The following is a 15,665-nucleotide window of genomic DNA, read 5'->3' on the forward strand; positions in this document are numbered from 1 at the left end:
CTGATCAAACTGCACCTTGTGCACCGCACCGCACCACACTTGTGATCGCAAAATTGAGATGCGATGCTGTGTGGTGATGATTTTGGCCAAATCACACCGCAAACACTCCTATATATGTGTGTATTTGATTACTATTATTCTTTATTGCACCCATGCATATGCATGAATTATAAGCTAATGTCAACTTAGAGGGGAAAAAAAGGTTAGCTTATAATCTAATTCTAAACACACACTTAAAAAGCAATAATTAAAAATAATGAAAATTTACACTTTTCTACTCTAAACTATATACCCCATTTTGCACTTATCTCCATAAACTACAAAAATGCATGATCAACCCCCCCATACTAAAACTCATGTAACACTTATCATGGATCATATGCATCATCATAAAAAATTTGTAATTCATTCCATTTGAAATATGACAAATTTTACAATTACAATATTTTATAGTTTCTCAAGTGCACTTCACAAAACACGTTCTAAAAGCAATATCAAGCTATGAAGGTGCTGTTTCTTTTTTTTTTCTTTTTTTTTTTCCAAGAAAACAAGAGTAGTATGTGTTCAAATATGAAAGTCTACTATTTTTTTTTTTTTTTTTTTTTTAAAAAATAGTGATTTTTTTTTTTTGGCGTTCTTAAGCTTTATTTCTTTATCTCTCTCTCTCACTTTTATATGTATATGAGATGGGTCTAAGTTATACTTGGAACCCATTTGAATAGGCATTATTGCAGAGGAAAACGCGCGTTAAGGATCTAAACGCGAAAAAGGTAAACGTTTGGTAGAGCAATTTTAACCGGATTGCGTTTACAAATCTCACCAAATCAGCGGTTTTAAAAGGCAAAAATTCAGAGCTTTTTCAATTCGCATGATTCAATATCGATTATCGACCGCACTTTTTTTCAATCCAAAAGTCTGTTTTGCCCCCAAAATACTAGTATATATTCTAGCTCTATGTTCTTTCTCAACAATCCTTCTTCACCAATTTCCCACATATCATTTGGTGCTCTACTCCTCTACTTCAATTTTTGTCATTCTTTGTTACTGGGTCTACCTCCAAATCTCAGGCAAACTTATTCTTCATTCTCTTCCTTGAATCTTTCCTATATATTTGGTTTCTGCATGTTGGTTTAACAAGTTATTTCAACATAAACTTTGTTTAGTTAATACTAGAGATCTGGGTTTGGTTTCTAGTTCTTGGTTTAGTAAATTAAATTTAGTTTTGGGATTTGCTTTGAGAGTTGGCGGCAATGGGTTTTATTTCCTGGAAAAAAATAGAATAAGTTGAAAAAAATGTTATTGTTTAAAGGTTAGTACAATAAATTCAATTTTTTTCTTAGATCAAATTAACTCAATACTTTTGAAAAGGGTTGGGAGAATATTATAACAACTCTTGAAAAGAAAATAGGAAAAGAATATCCTAGGGTGAAGTAAGCATAAGTGAGATGCACTGAAGAAAGATTAGGTACTTTGAAATAATTTGAAGGGAAGTGAAACTGGATTGAGATGGTACACAGCCAAAGGGAGAATAGCTGCAACTGATGAGTGGTGGGAGAGGAAGCTAATGGTACGTTTCATATAATCCATTGTACATATGTTGTATTAGTATTAAACTATGCTAATGTGAGTTATTAACAAAAGTATTCAAACTTGTAGCCTTGTATGAGGTACCTGAGGCTGCAAAATTTCAAGAGAAGGGTTTAGAGAATGTTGAATTATTAGACATTATGTTTAAGGTCATTGCAGCTACTGGAGATTTAGTGTAACACCACAACCTTTATAAACTAAAAATAAAATAAATAAAAAGGGTTTTGGCAATATAATTTTAAGTGAGGGTAGTTTTGTAAATCCATTCCTAAGATATTTGTATTGAGTGGTCCAAAACCCCCACCCCTTATATCCACATGTTATCTCCCTCTCACCCTCCCAGCCCCTCTTCTCTCTCGCTTTTCTGCTGGTAGGCCAAACCATCTCCTCTCTCCCTTTGATTTTCACACTTCACTTCATTACCAAATTGGACACTTAGCTTCACACAATGAAAATAAGGGGTCTTTCATCTTTCATTACTCACACAAACCCATGGCCCTTTATTATTCTTTTTGTGGTGGAAGCTTTTGGGATAAAGATTTTGGTAAGAAACCTCTTCACAGTTCTACTCCTACTCCTAAGATTAATTCTTGCTATTAGTTCATTTGTTTTTGGCTATGCTAATTTACCTTGGTAGTTCTTAATTTATTTATATAACAATCCTTTTGATTGCATGTTTAATGATTATTCTCATTTTCCTTGATACATGTTTTGCACTTTAGTAACCTTTTGATTGTTGGATGCCACATATGGACTTTGCTATTCTGTTGATTATAAATTAAGATTCTTATGACCATATGTGAAAGGGTGATACCCCATGTATGAAATAATTGGAGGGTTATATGGAGTTCATGGATGGGCTTGTGAATTCATGTGCTTTCTTCAACATGTTTTTTACTTAGTTAATTTTAATAATGATTTGGTTTAATCCTTTAGTGCTCAAAAGGGAAACTCATGAGATATGCTACCCTTATTTTGAATTGATGTGTTTTATGTTATGTTTATATGTGCACATTGCTTGCAGTAGAGAATTAAAATGCTTTGGTTTTGTGTTATGGCACTATGAGTTTGTATGCTTGTTTCGTTCCTGCTGTTTGGAAATGGGTACTTGTCTTAGGTTAGGCAAGCTAGGCTTTAGTGCCTTTGATTTGATTTAGGGGATCCTTTTCGATTTTGGAGACAAATACGATGGTAAACTTTGCAATAAGCCTTGTTATTAATAGGTTTGATCCTTATGTTTCTAGATTTCAAGATTCTTGGTGATGGACCTAGTGACTGGATTGGCTGATTTTGTGATGCCTGGTTGAGGTAAAATCAGTTGGCTTTCCGAGGTAAGTAGCTTTTTAATGGAATTTTTGGAAAATAACCATATTTCATAAACTTTGTTTTTGAGTCAAACACATTTTGAAAAATTATTTGTGGAACTATGTTTTCTTAAAAGGTATTGTGTTGTGACCTTACTATATATGATTATATATAAAAGTGCATCATATTTGATAATGCATATGGGGAAATGCATGAATTGATGACTTGGAAAATATGAGCATCTTTGATTTAATTTTTGATAATGAATTTATGGATTTTATGGTATAATGGAAAATTTAAAGGTGCTTATTTTGTCTTTTATTATTTGGGAGTTGATAGAAGATTTTGTTGACAAAGAATGAATTTGGAAACCTTACAAACTTTATGGAAGTTTTGGTTGTTTAAGGTTTTTCTAAAACTACTCAGATATAAACTATGTCTTTGAAAGGAAATGTAACCTTTGAGCTTTATGTTGTTTTAACTTTATGGCATGTGTGATTTCCTGGTGATCACTCGATTTGGTTTCTGTAATCTTTGTGACAACAGAGTCAAATCTAGGTCAGTGTCTTTCACTTTGGATGACGCGTTCTTCCCTGCTGCCCGTAGGGGGAAGAGGTTCCTTAATTGTGTGTGGATGAGGCTATTGCCCATGGGGCCAAAAGACCACATGCAAAAGAGGTCGTACTTGACGCATTCTCCCTGTTGCCAATAAGGGGGAGACAAAATCATGAGGCTATGGGTGAGGCCGCTGCCCATTGAGCCAAGAGACTGCGTACCAAAGAGGACAATATCATGCAAATTGTGAATGAATGGATCCCCTGACCGATCTATGTGGTAGTATGTTATCTTTGTGATAAATTACCTTATGTTAGATTTTATGGCTTTAGAATTATATTGTTAGTGCTCACAGATTATAGTATATAGTTTCATGGTATTATTTTGAGGACTTTGAGAATATTGTGGATATTTGGTTATCGAAATATTTTATGAAACTACTTGGAAGTGATCTGTGTGTTTCAAGTACATGAACTTGTGAGCTTTTGATGTGGTTTTGCCATTGTCCCATGATATTGGTGATTACCCTGTCTGTGTGATGACCCATCTGTGTGACGACCCGTCTATGTGATGACTCCATCTGTGTGATAATCTTGTCATGTGACCTTGGGTGATGTTTCTAATTTTGAAATGGTATTGGATATTTTTTGGCTCATAGTGAATAAAATATAGTTTCATAGTTATTTTGGGAAGCTTGGTGCTATGTTATTTCTATCATTCTTGTCGTGTTGTTAATGAAATTGATTTTGCATAAATTAAATGGAAATTCCCAAATTATAGCATGTTTTGTAAAATGCTCATTATCATGAAACCTGCATTTCCCCCATCCCCATTAATTATGCTACTTACTAGGCTTTAGCTCATCCCACTCCCCAACAGTTTTACAGATAAATTAGTTATACATCAGGCATGAAGCTTAGTTTATTAGTGGTGATTGGACTACTACGTTAAGTGGGAGGTTTGCACTATAAATTGTTGGTGACTAACCTTACTAAATTTATCGAGGCTATAACTAATTCTACTGGAGATTGGGCTCTTATGGTTTGTTAGCCTTGGGTGTGATAGGCCTAGATTTTCTGTTGAGGTTACGTATCCTAGAGAGGAGTGTGACTTTGTGTTTATTTTATTTGGAACTTTGGATTGTTATGTATATTTGGAGACACATGATTTGTAGTATGTATTGTTTGTAAATGTGTCATAAAGCTTTGACTTATATTGTGGAGAGATCAACATATTTATTTATTTTATCAAACGGAAAGAAAAGAAAAATCTCGTACAGTCTCTCTTGAAGGCTCGGTTTTTCATGCTTTGGACCCTTTTAGGTTTGGAGCGTGACATTTAGTGTGGGCCCCCTTTTCAAGTGTGTTACCTGATGATGTTGAGAAACTTAAGGAGGGGTTAAGTGACACTTTTGTTGACTCATCTTCTCCAAAGAAAAATGATGATGATAATGAAGATGAGAATCCTAATCTTCCTACATAAGACAAAGGAAAAAGACGAACTTTGCTATCATACAAGGCAAAGGGAAGAAAGAAGCATTAAAGTTGACATAACAACTTAGTCGTATTTGTGATGTTGTGGAGTTAAGGAACTCAGCTTGTTCAGTGGAGCCAGGTAGTACTATTCGTAATGTCATGGAACATGTTTGCATCTTGGATGGCATTGAGAAGGGTTCTGAACTCTACCTTATGGCAACTTGTATTTTTCAGAAACAAGAGAAGGGAGAGATGTTTGTCGTGATGGGAGAACCACATTTGCAACTTCAGTTTCTGCAAGAGAAGGCAAGATTGTCAGGGGAACACTACTTTGGCACTAATTAATTAGGAAGACAATTGCTTTAAAATGTGTTCTTTGTGAGGTTTTTCATGGTTTATTATTTTATCATTTGAATAATGTGATTGTTAGGGTGTGTTTGAATTTTTTGGGATGTTTTAACAATATTTTTAATGGATATTATTTCTTTAATCGTTTAAACAATTTATTTATTGTGATTTATCTAATTTTTTGTTATCATTTTAGGTGTCATTCATATGGATTACAATGATTATATTGATAATAGTGATAATGATCATTCTTATGATGTGGAAGATGATGATGAATTATATGATCTTCTTGTTGCTGGATGTCATACAACAATGACGTATTACATGAAATATATTAATAAAAAACTTTGTAGAGGTTCTGAACAAACTGACTATAGGTGGTTGATGGATTGTTTGATTGGTAATAAAGCAAAATGTACCAAATGTTAAGAATGAAGCCATATGTTTTCCTTCAATTGTGTAATGTTTTACAACATACATATGGACTTCGGCACACAAGGCATGTTAGGCTTGAAGAGTTAGTAGGTATGTGTTTGATGATGCTCGGACAAGGAGCATATAATAGGTTGGTTCAAGAAAGATTCCAACATTTTGGTGAGACTACAAATAGACATTTTCATAAAGTTTTGAAATGCCTTAACATAATATTAATGGATAACCTCAAGCCTTTTGACCCTACATTTAGTGTAGTTCCAAGACATATACAAAAAAATCCATTGTACATGCCACACTTTCAGGTATGCATTTCAATCATTATAATTTGCTTCTAATCATTGCTAGGAATATTTCCTAAGTTACTAAAATTTGTATCTTATTTTAGGACAGTATTGGCGTCATTGATGGTACACATATCCAAGTTGTTGTTGCAGAGGACAAGAAAACTCCATATTATAATAGAAATAGTGTGCCAACTTTTAATGTGATGGCAGCATGTGATTTTGATTTACTTTTCATAATTGTTATGGTTGGATAGAAAGGTGCAGCACATGACACGTATTTTCTTAGATGCTATTCGTCGATAATCTATCAACTTTCCAAAACCATCACAAGGTATATAATTTTTTTATTTTAAATATATAGGAAGGATATTATTTATGCACATCTTATGTGTTTTTTTGTTTTTCTTTTACTAGGAAAATATTATTTAGTTGATGTTGGATACCCCTTAAGGAAAGGATATTTGACACCTTATAAGGGACAAAGGTGCCATCTTCCAGATTTTCGACAAGCTAGTCATGGAAATCACTTAGAAGAAAGGTTTAACTATGTTCACTCATCACTTAAAAGTGCAATTGAGAGAACTTTTGAAGTGTGGAAGAATAGATGGAAAATTTTGAAACAAATGACATCTTACATCATTTAGGTCCAAAGAAACATTATAGTTGCTACTTGTGTTTTGCATAATTTTATTAGAAAACACAACAAAGAGGATGAGGGATTTGAATGGGATGAGCATAACTTGGACAATCCAGGTAGTAATATTATTTAAGAAGATAGCAGCAGTCATGCAAACATTAAGAATATATATGATGAGGAGATGAAATCTATTCGTGACAAGATAGCTCGATCTATCTGTGGGTTGTAAACAATATTTTCATTATTTATATTTTAGACAAATTTTAATGTTTTGGTTAATAGCTTTTTTATTTATTTTATTATTATTGTTATAATGTGCGGGTCAAAGTATTGATATTGTTGGTAATAAACATGCTAATATATTTATTTTCCTAATCATTTATAGTCTTTCTCCTTATGATTTTTTTTCTTTGAGAAACTTCTCTCTATGAATTTCATCAACATCATGATCATCATTAATTTTTTATTATTATTAATGCAATTGTTAATCCTTTAAAAAAAACACTCATAACAGGAAAAAAAATGACAAGATAATCTTAACAATATAGTTTAGTCTTTTTTTGTAATTTACATCTAAAATAGCAACTTTTAAAACAATTTATCCAAACGTATACTTAGGGTCTTAAAAATAGAAAACGCACATTTTCACATTTTTACCAAACGCTTATTTATGGTTTTAAAAATGATGTTTTCAAAATGCACATTTTAAAAATGTTATTTTTTAGAAATGCACTTTTTTAAAACAACTTATCCAAATAGACCCTTGGTGTAATTCATGAAAAGTTACACATTTTTTAAACCGTGGATTTCTAAGAGATCTAACAGTTAAAATAACATCATTAAATGTTATTACTTTCTACCTTATATTATCTAATTAGTACTAGAATTCTCTCTCTTTTTTTTTTAACTAGGAAAATATTATTTAGTTGATACTGGATACCCCTTAAGGAAAGGACATTTGACACCTTATAAGGGACAACGGTGCCATCTTCCAGATATTCAACGAGCTAGTCGTGGAAATCACCTAGAAGAAAGGTTTAACTATGTTCACTCATCACTTAAAAGTGCAATTGAGAGAACTTTTGAAGTGTGGAAGAATAGATGGAAATTTTTGAAACAAATGACATCTTACAACATTAAGGACCAAAGAAACATTATAGTTGCTACTTGTATTTTGCATAATTTTGTTAGAAAACACGACAGAGAGGATGAGGGATTTGAATGGGATGAGCATAACTTGGACAATCTAGGAAGTAATATTAGTGAAAAAGATAGTAGCAATCAGGCAAACATTGAGAATATACATGATGAGGAGATGAGATCTATTCGTGACAAGATAGCTCGGTCTATCTGTGGGTTGTAAACAATATTTTCATTATTTCTATTTTAGACAAATTTTAATGTTTTGGTTAAGAGCTTTTTTATTTTATTATTATTATTATTATTATAATGTGCGGGTCAAAGTATTGATATTGTTGGTAATAAACATGTTAATATATTTATTTTCCTAATCATTTATAGTCTTTTTCCTTATGATTTTTTTCTCTGAGAAACTTCTCTCTATGAATTTCAACAACATCGTGATCATCATTAATTTATTATTATTATTAATGCAATTCTTAATCCTTTAAAAAAACACTCATAATAGGAAAAAAAAAATGACAAGATAATCTTAACAATATAGTTTAGTCTTTTTTTTGTAATTTACACCTAAAATAGCAATTTTTAAAACAATTTATCCAAACACATACTTAGGGTCTTAAAAATAGAAAAACTAGGTTTGAACAAAGGGGCCACCCCAGTGGCTGCCAAACACTAGTAAACAAAACAAATCTATTGCATTTAAAAATAATACTTTACACATGAGCTTGCTTAATTAATTTTTGTCCCTTTTTTCTCTTTCCCTTATCTATTGCATTTACAATCATGTTAAAACTTAAAAGGAAATCTACACCAATGACTATGAATACAAAGATGAGTGTATCTGGTAATAAAAACAATGATGGGCTAAAGTGCTAAATGACTACTATATCATCTATTAGACTTAGGTTGTGTTTGGCATTGGCTGAAAAATATAGTTTTTTTTTACTATTTAGCTTATTTTTCCACTATTCCTAGGTCCCATTGCATTTTTTAGTACTATTTATGGATCCAGCTAGCTTTTAACTTTATCTACAGTACTTTCAGCAAAAATAAAAAATAAAAAATTAGTTTCAACAAAACAAGTTGTTCTCGGGGACTCTTAGACTTGGATTCTATTGGTTTTAAATATATATATATATATATATTTTTTTTTTATTATCAATTAACAAAAAGAATATGTGAAGAATTGCAAAAAGGTAGGGAGTATACATTATAGAGAAGAACTTTAGAGACTCATGAAGTATTTAATAAGGAGAGAGATAATTAGGTAAGTTTTAATGATAATATGGGCAATGATGTTTCTTTTTTAACTGTTGGATCTCTAAGAGATCTATGATGTAAAAAATGTGTAATTTGAACCCATATCATAAACAAAAAGTATTTACATAATTAAAATTTTTAACCTGCGCAATTATATCAAGTGTGATATATGAATATAAAAAATAAAAAAAAATTCTTTTTTCGTTAAACTACGTCAAAGGCTTGAAGCAGCAAGTCCAGGCAGAAGGTCTACCTTTCAATTGTTTGGCTTGGTGACAAAAAGGGAGGTTTGCTTGTTTAGTGGATGATAGACTTAGATTTGAAGTTTTGGTGTTTTNTGATGTTTCTTTTTTAACTGTTGGATCTCTAAGAGATCTATGATGTAAAAAATGTGTAATTTGAACCCATATCATAAACAAAAAGTATTTACATAATTAAAATTTTTAACCTGCGCAATTATATCAAGTGTGATATATGAATATAAAAAATAAAAAAAAATTCTTTTTTCGTTAAACTACGTCAAAGGCTTGAAGCAGCAAGTCCAGGCAGAAGGTCTACCTTTCAATTGTTTGGCTTGGTGACAAAAAGGGAGGTTTGCTTGTTTAGTGGATGATAGACTTAGATTTGAAGTTTTTTTGTTTTTTTTTTTTTTTTTTTTTTTTTTTTTTTTTTTTTTTGTATTTGTATTTGTATTTGTATTTGTTTTTGTTAGGTTGTTTTGAATAAAATATTATCTAGTGGAAAGTAATAAATAGAGAGAGAGAGAGAGAGAGTATTATTTAGGTAATAATTTTTTTTTTTTAATACAAGATAGAATTTCTATTCTAACATAATCTAAGTGTATATGTGTGTAAAGCTTCCTCCTAGAGACTTGAACCTCGACCCTTGCCCCCCATACCTCACAAGTACTTGTGGAGTGACCACCGCACCAAGGGTGAGTGGTAGTAGGTAATAACTAATATATAAGATGAAAAGCAATAACATTTAGTAACTAATTAAAGGCCCGTGTGTTGCACGGTTTACTTAAAAAACTTTATGTAAATAAATTAAAAGATTCAAAATTATATTAATAATTAGTTAGTCACATTACAAAGCACATTAATGTTACGACATATAATTAATACATACATTTGAGTCATTTTTTATGAACATAGTATGTTGTAAGGACACAGTTTGGTCTCAATCCTAAAGGATAAATGAGCATAGGCCCAAAAAGCCCAATATAATGAATTTGTAGAGAGTGGATTGGAAAACTGGGCCTTAATGAATCAAACAACAAGTAAAGTGGATTCATATGACAAGCAAATGAAGATAGAGTTATTCATCTAAATAAAATTATCCTCGGCACAATCCGAGGAGATCAGTTCTTATATATTGATTCTCAAATTAGAATACAAGTTCAGTTCTTGAGTGCTACAATGTTTCTCCTTCTATTTCTCGATCCCCCTTTCCTCAGAGGTCTCTTACATTATATATCTCCATTTGAATGATCTTAACCCTCCATTTGTTGATCATCCAAGTTACTACTTGAGTGCTTGTCCCATTGGACAACCTCTGTCGACTTCTGTGAGTTGAGGTTGCCAAGGCAGCACTGTTCAAGGGTTTTCTCCACATAAATACAGTTAGAAAGTTAGCTGCAGAGCATTCAATGTGGTGGCAGCAGCTTTGCCTTAGAGTCTTTCATTCCATGGAATCCCACATCACCTAGGGAAGCACATGGAAATGTGTTTATAAGAAATAATATTCCTTCAATGTGTAGAGGCCTTTTCCCCCACGACTCTGTGCTTTGGGGGAGAACAAAACCGTGAGGGGTATGGGCCCCAAAAGCAAACAATATCTACACAGTTGAGGTGAGGTCATTACAGATGGTATTAGAGCCATGCCCTAGCTGGAAGTGTGGGCCCCACACGCGAGGACGCGTGTGCCCCTAAAAGGGGTGGATTATAGTGACCCAAAAAGGGGGGTCTTGCATTCCATGGAATCCCACATCACCTAGGGAAGCACATGAGAATGTGTTTATAAGGAATGACATTCCTTTAATGTGTAGAGGCCTTTTCCTCCACTATTATGTGCTTTGGGGGAGAACAAAACCGTGAGGGGTATGGGCCCCAAAAGCAGACAATATCTACACAGTTAGAGCGGGGTCATTATAGATGGTATCAAAGCTATGCCCTAGCTAGAAGTGTGGGCCCCACACGCGAGGACGCGTGTGCCCGTAAGGGGGGTGGATTGTAGTGACCCAAAAAGGGAGGTCTTGCATTCCATGGAATCCCACATCGCCTAGGGAAGCACATGAGAATGTGTTTATAAGGAATGACCTTCCTTTAATGTGTAAAAGCCTTTTCCCCCACTATTATGTGCTTTGGGGGAGAACAAAACCGTGAGGGGTATGGGCCCCAAAAGTGGACAATATCTACACAATTGGGATGGGGTCGTTACAGAAGTACATTCATGATGCGTGTCTTTATGAATAGAAGCTCCTGGAATGTCACCCTGGATGATAGGAGGCACATCTTGATCTACGTTGTGTTTAGCCAAGGGAAAATTTCTCCTCGGACAACCTCTCCCATCCTCTATAGTCAGAGTTTGCTCTTGAAGTTTGAATTATTATGTCTTCCTTGCTCCTAATCTATTCTCGGATCACGAGGCCTTTTCGGACAAGGCCCAAGGCCCAATATACATTTGGGCCTGCGTCCCCACAAGAGCCCCTCAAAACTCCAGTTTTCCCCTCCTATCCGAGGAGAAAAATGGGGTTTTGATGTTTGAATAACAAATACCACATGTTCCTTTGATTTCCACACGTGAGAATAGCGCTTTGCGTGTCCCATAACTGTTCCTGACGCTTCGAAGCCCGTGATGTCTCATTAAATGCTCTAGGCAGCGCTATGTTCCCTGTACCCTACAATGCAATGTAAATCCTACAGCTGGCTTTTCTCCTTGAATTTTGAGCGGGATAACTCCCACTCAATTTTGCCTCTTATATAAGGCCCCTTGGGGGATCATTTTTCCTCATTTTACAAGTCTTCAAGCTCTCCAGAAATCCCAAACTCTTTGACCTTCAACGCTTCCCAAGTTTCCAAATCTTCCAAGTCCTTTTCTTAAAAAATCTTTCAATCTTTTTAAAGGTTCACGGATTAACACACGTGCTTATTCTCGTAAGTTTCTACTTCTTTAGGCTCTTTTCTCCTCAGCCAATCTCCTCAGTCTTTCATTCTTTGTATCCTTTCTTCAAAAACTCCTTTCGCATCCCCTTAGTTTGCCTAGATGGGGTAGGTTTAAGCACCTCATAGATTCTTCTGCTGGTATGAAGGGCTTCAGGGCCAAGTACCACATTCTGCAGGGAGTAGCCCTGCGGTATTGTGCCCCAGACCAAATAGTTACAGATAGAAAAGAAAGGGAGGTTGTCATTCTGATGATCGCTTTCATAGAAGGAGGAATGACACTTCCTATAGGTAAGGTGACCTGAGACTACCTAATCAACCATAGGTTGTGTCCCCATCAATGCGCTCCTAACCTATTTAGAGTTTTAGGTAGCGTAGATGCTCTCACTGAACAAATGGGCTTGGGACTCACATGGCACAATATTGTTCACATGTATGATTGCAATTCCTTTGTCGATGTGGGATATTACCTTAAATCCCGGTCCAACATTGTTAGGCTTGTATCGTGTCTTCCCAAGTCCAACAAGGGCAGGAAGGATGACTACTTGATCGACTCTGGGGAATGGCACAATGGTCTTCACTGCCCAACTTGGGAGGGAGATCTAGGTAGGGTACCCTAGGTTTAGGTCCCTCGGCATGGGATTTAGTTCCTTTAGCTTTACCATGCTTTCTATTTGCATTTCATTTTACTTTGATGGTGATTTCATTATACTAACCCTAGTTTTGCTCCTCGGATGTTCTTACAGATAAAAGGCATGTTGCTCCCAAACTTAGCCTTGTTAATGTCGCAGGTCTCAACAAGGTGCTGAGCTCCGAGATATTTATGAGTGAAGATAGGCAATTGCAAGCCGTCCACTTAGTACTTGACTTCGATCCCTTGTCAAATCTGTTCCAGGACGCGAGTTAAGCAATAAAAGTCGGTGACCCTAAACTAGCCCGAATAGACGTTTCAGTGCCCAGCTCTTAGCTCGAGAAGACCTTCCTCCGGTCGAACTACCCCTCTAATGTTCTCTCTACGAGGTAGCTCTCCCGAGAGAAGAAACAGCCTCATACCGCTTGTCACTTGAGGCCAAGATAAATCAATTTTTATCTCAAGGACGAGGGAGAGAAGCAGGGAGAAAAGGTGGTTGAAGTCCCAGACTCTTAAGACGAGCTTAACAGAGTTTCTGGTGTATGCCCCTTCAGCCTTGTAGTCGCGCACCTAGAAGATCGCTTGGAGGACGAAGAATAGGAGATGGCCTTGAACCAAAGAAAAAGCTTGAAAGACCTCATAGCCAGAAGGAACAAAGGATCTTCATCCAAAGAGGTCCCTAAGTCTCATGCTACTGACAATCTCCCCCCTCCCCCTTCTTCTCCCACAACTGCACTCAGCCTGATCCCTCTCCCCAACCTGAAGAAGAAGAGAAAGGAGTAGGAAGTGGAAGAGGGTGAGGTGGTCCCTCAAAAGGGGGCCAAGTAGCAGAAAACTGCTAAAGACAAATAGGCATCCTCTGTGGAGAGTAGGGAGGACCCAAGTGAGGCTGAGGTGCGCCAACAGCAGCACACTTGGGCTCCTTGGTTAGAGTTGGATGGCGCTGCCATCCCATGGAACATCTTTGTCTGGGAGTTCTAGAGAGGGCACTCAGCCTATGTTGTTGAAGCCTTAGAGCAACCCCTTCTCCTGCCCAAAGATATGAAGGCTTTAAGGCACATGAGGCAACTAAACCTCTTCATGTCCTTGAAGAGGGATCTCGCCATGGTAAATTTCACTATCAAATCTTTTAGATAAATGCTAAGTTCCCCTTTTCATTCTCTCTTCTTTTTCTTTTCCCCCCCTCTCTTTTTTCTTTTTATTTTTTTTATTTTTTTTATTTCTTTTATATGGGATTCCTTTATTATTTTTGTGCAGGTTACCCGCAGGTTTTTGTGGCGGAGGAGTGGGTCCAGGACGCCTATAATGAGGCTACGGTTGAGGCCTACTTTCGCACTGAGACTGAGAAGTCCTTAGGAGCCTTGAAGCGAGAGCAACAAGAGTTGGCCACCAAGTTGACTGCTGAGAAGAGGACGAGAAAGAGTGCTAAGACTGGGCTAAAGAGCACCCAGGACCAGGTTGAAGATCAGCACAAGAAACTCTATCTTACTACGATAGAGCTTGCCACACATAAACAACTAGTCTTGGACCTGAAAGCTGACCTAGAGAAGGCCAAAGCTGCCTCTCGGATGGCCAAGGAAGTAGCAGAGGCATCGAAACAAGCATCTTACCTCCTCAGGGAGGAAGAAACTGAGGTTAGGTTGGCTAAGGAGTTGGCCGAGGTATGTAGGGACTACTACAAGGTAACGAGGGTGGAGGCCCTTAACCTTGTAGAGGTTCCTACTGACTCAAAGTGGTGGTAGCCAGGGAATGTCTACTATCATCCTAAGATCTGTGAAGTCCCAGTTTCCCTCCCATCTCCCTCTACCCTTACTCCGAAATCTTCTAAGAAACCTTTGACTGTCCAAGCCACCCTGCCTCCCCCTGAGGCTTCCAAAGGACCTAGCCAAGCTGGTGATCAAGGCCAAGGGGCTAAGGTGGCCAAAGATAAAGGCAAGGGCAAGGAGACTAAGCCCCCCTCAGAGGCCAAGGATGCTATCAAGGTCAAGGATGCTATAGCCAAGACAAAGGAGGCCAAGGCCAAATCTAGGGAGGCCAATCCTGAGGCCAAAGATGCTTCTGTCTCTCAGCCGAGCAAGAAGGAAGAGCCTCCTCTTCCTTTCAGTTAATGAATAGACTTTACTTTTCATTTTATGTGTATCTACTTTTCTTTCTTGTAATATTTATTCTTTGGTTAAGGTAGTTATTATTTTGCCCTTTGATAAGATCTAAGATTAATGATGTTACAAACAATACTGAACTGCTGCTACTCTTTCTTTAATAAGGGATAATAGTAATGCATTGCTGCTAATTCAGATAAATTGAACAAGTAGAAACAATAAAGAAAATGATCACAGGCCTGTACTGGGAACTAAACCTCTAGCAAGGAAGCCTGAATCTCCTGGAGGTGAACAATATATTTAGTAAAAGATAAGTGGGGCAAACAACAATTATTCTGCCCAACACATAGGCAAATAACCAAGAACTTTAGCTTACTCAAGGCAAGTGATCCAAGAAGCTGGGTTAATCCTAGGACCTATTTAACACTTAGAAAAATGAATAGAGAGTGTTAATTTACTCAAAGCATGTGGTCCGAGGAACCAGACATGACTAAGGTTCTGTTAGATACTTAGAAAAATGAGCTGAAGTGTCAATTTACCCAAAGTATGTAGTCTGAGAGACCAGGCATAACTAAGATTCTGTTCAAAACTTATAAAGATGTCATTAAGTATTAATTTACCTAAAGTATGTGGTTTGAGGGACCAGGCATGACTAAGGTTCTGTTTAATACTTAGAAAAGTAACTTGATATATCAATTTACCTAAAGTATGTGGTCTGAGGAGCCAGGCATGACCAAGGTTTTGT

The 15,665-nt window shown here is 36.0% G+C and overlaps 1 long non-coding RNA gene across 1 annotated transcript; it reads left to right on the forward strand.

The window, feature by feature from the left end:
- Positions 1 to 1,929: 1,929 nt before the first annotated feature.
- Positions 1,930 to 5,394, forward strand: LOC136062675 (uncharacterized). The gene is made up of 4 exons (XR_010624403.1): positions 1,930 to 2,131; positions 2,832 to 2,918; positions 3,439 to 3,726; positions 4,770 to 5,394. It is a non-coding gene; the product is annotated as an uncharacterized LOC136062675 (long non-coding RNA).
- Positions 5,395 to 15,665: the final 10,271 nt, after the last annotated feature.

This window comes from Quercus suber, unplaced genomic scaffold (genome assembly GCF_002906115.3).
Source record: "Quercus suber isolate HL8 unplaced genomic scaffold, Cork oak 2.0 scaffold_438, whole genome shotgun sequence".
NCBI classification, from domain to species: domain Eukaryota; kingdom Viridiplantae; phylum Streptophyta; class Magnoliopsida; order Fagales; family Fagaceae; genus Quercus; species Quercus suber.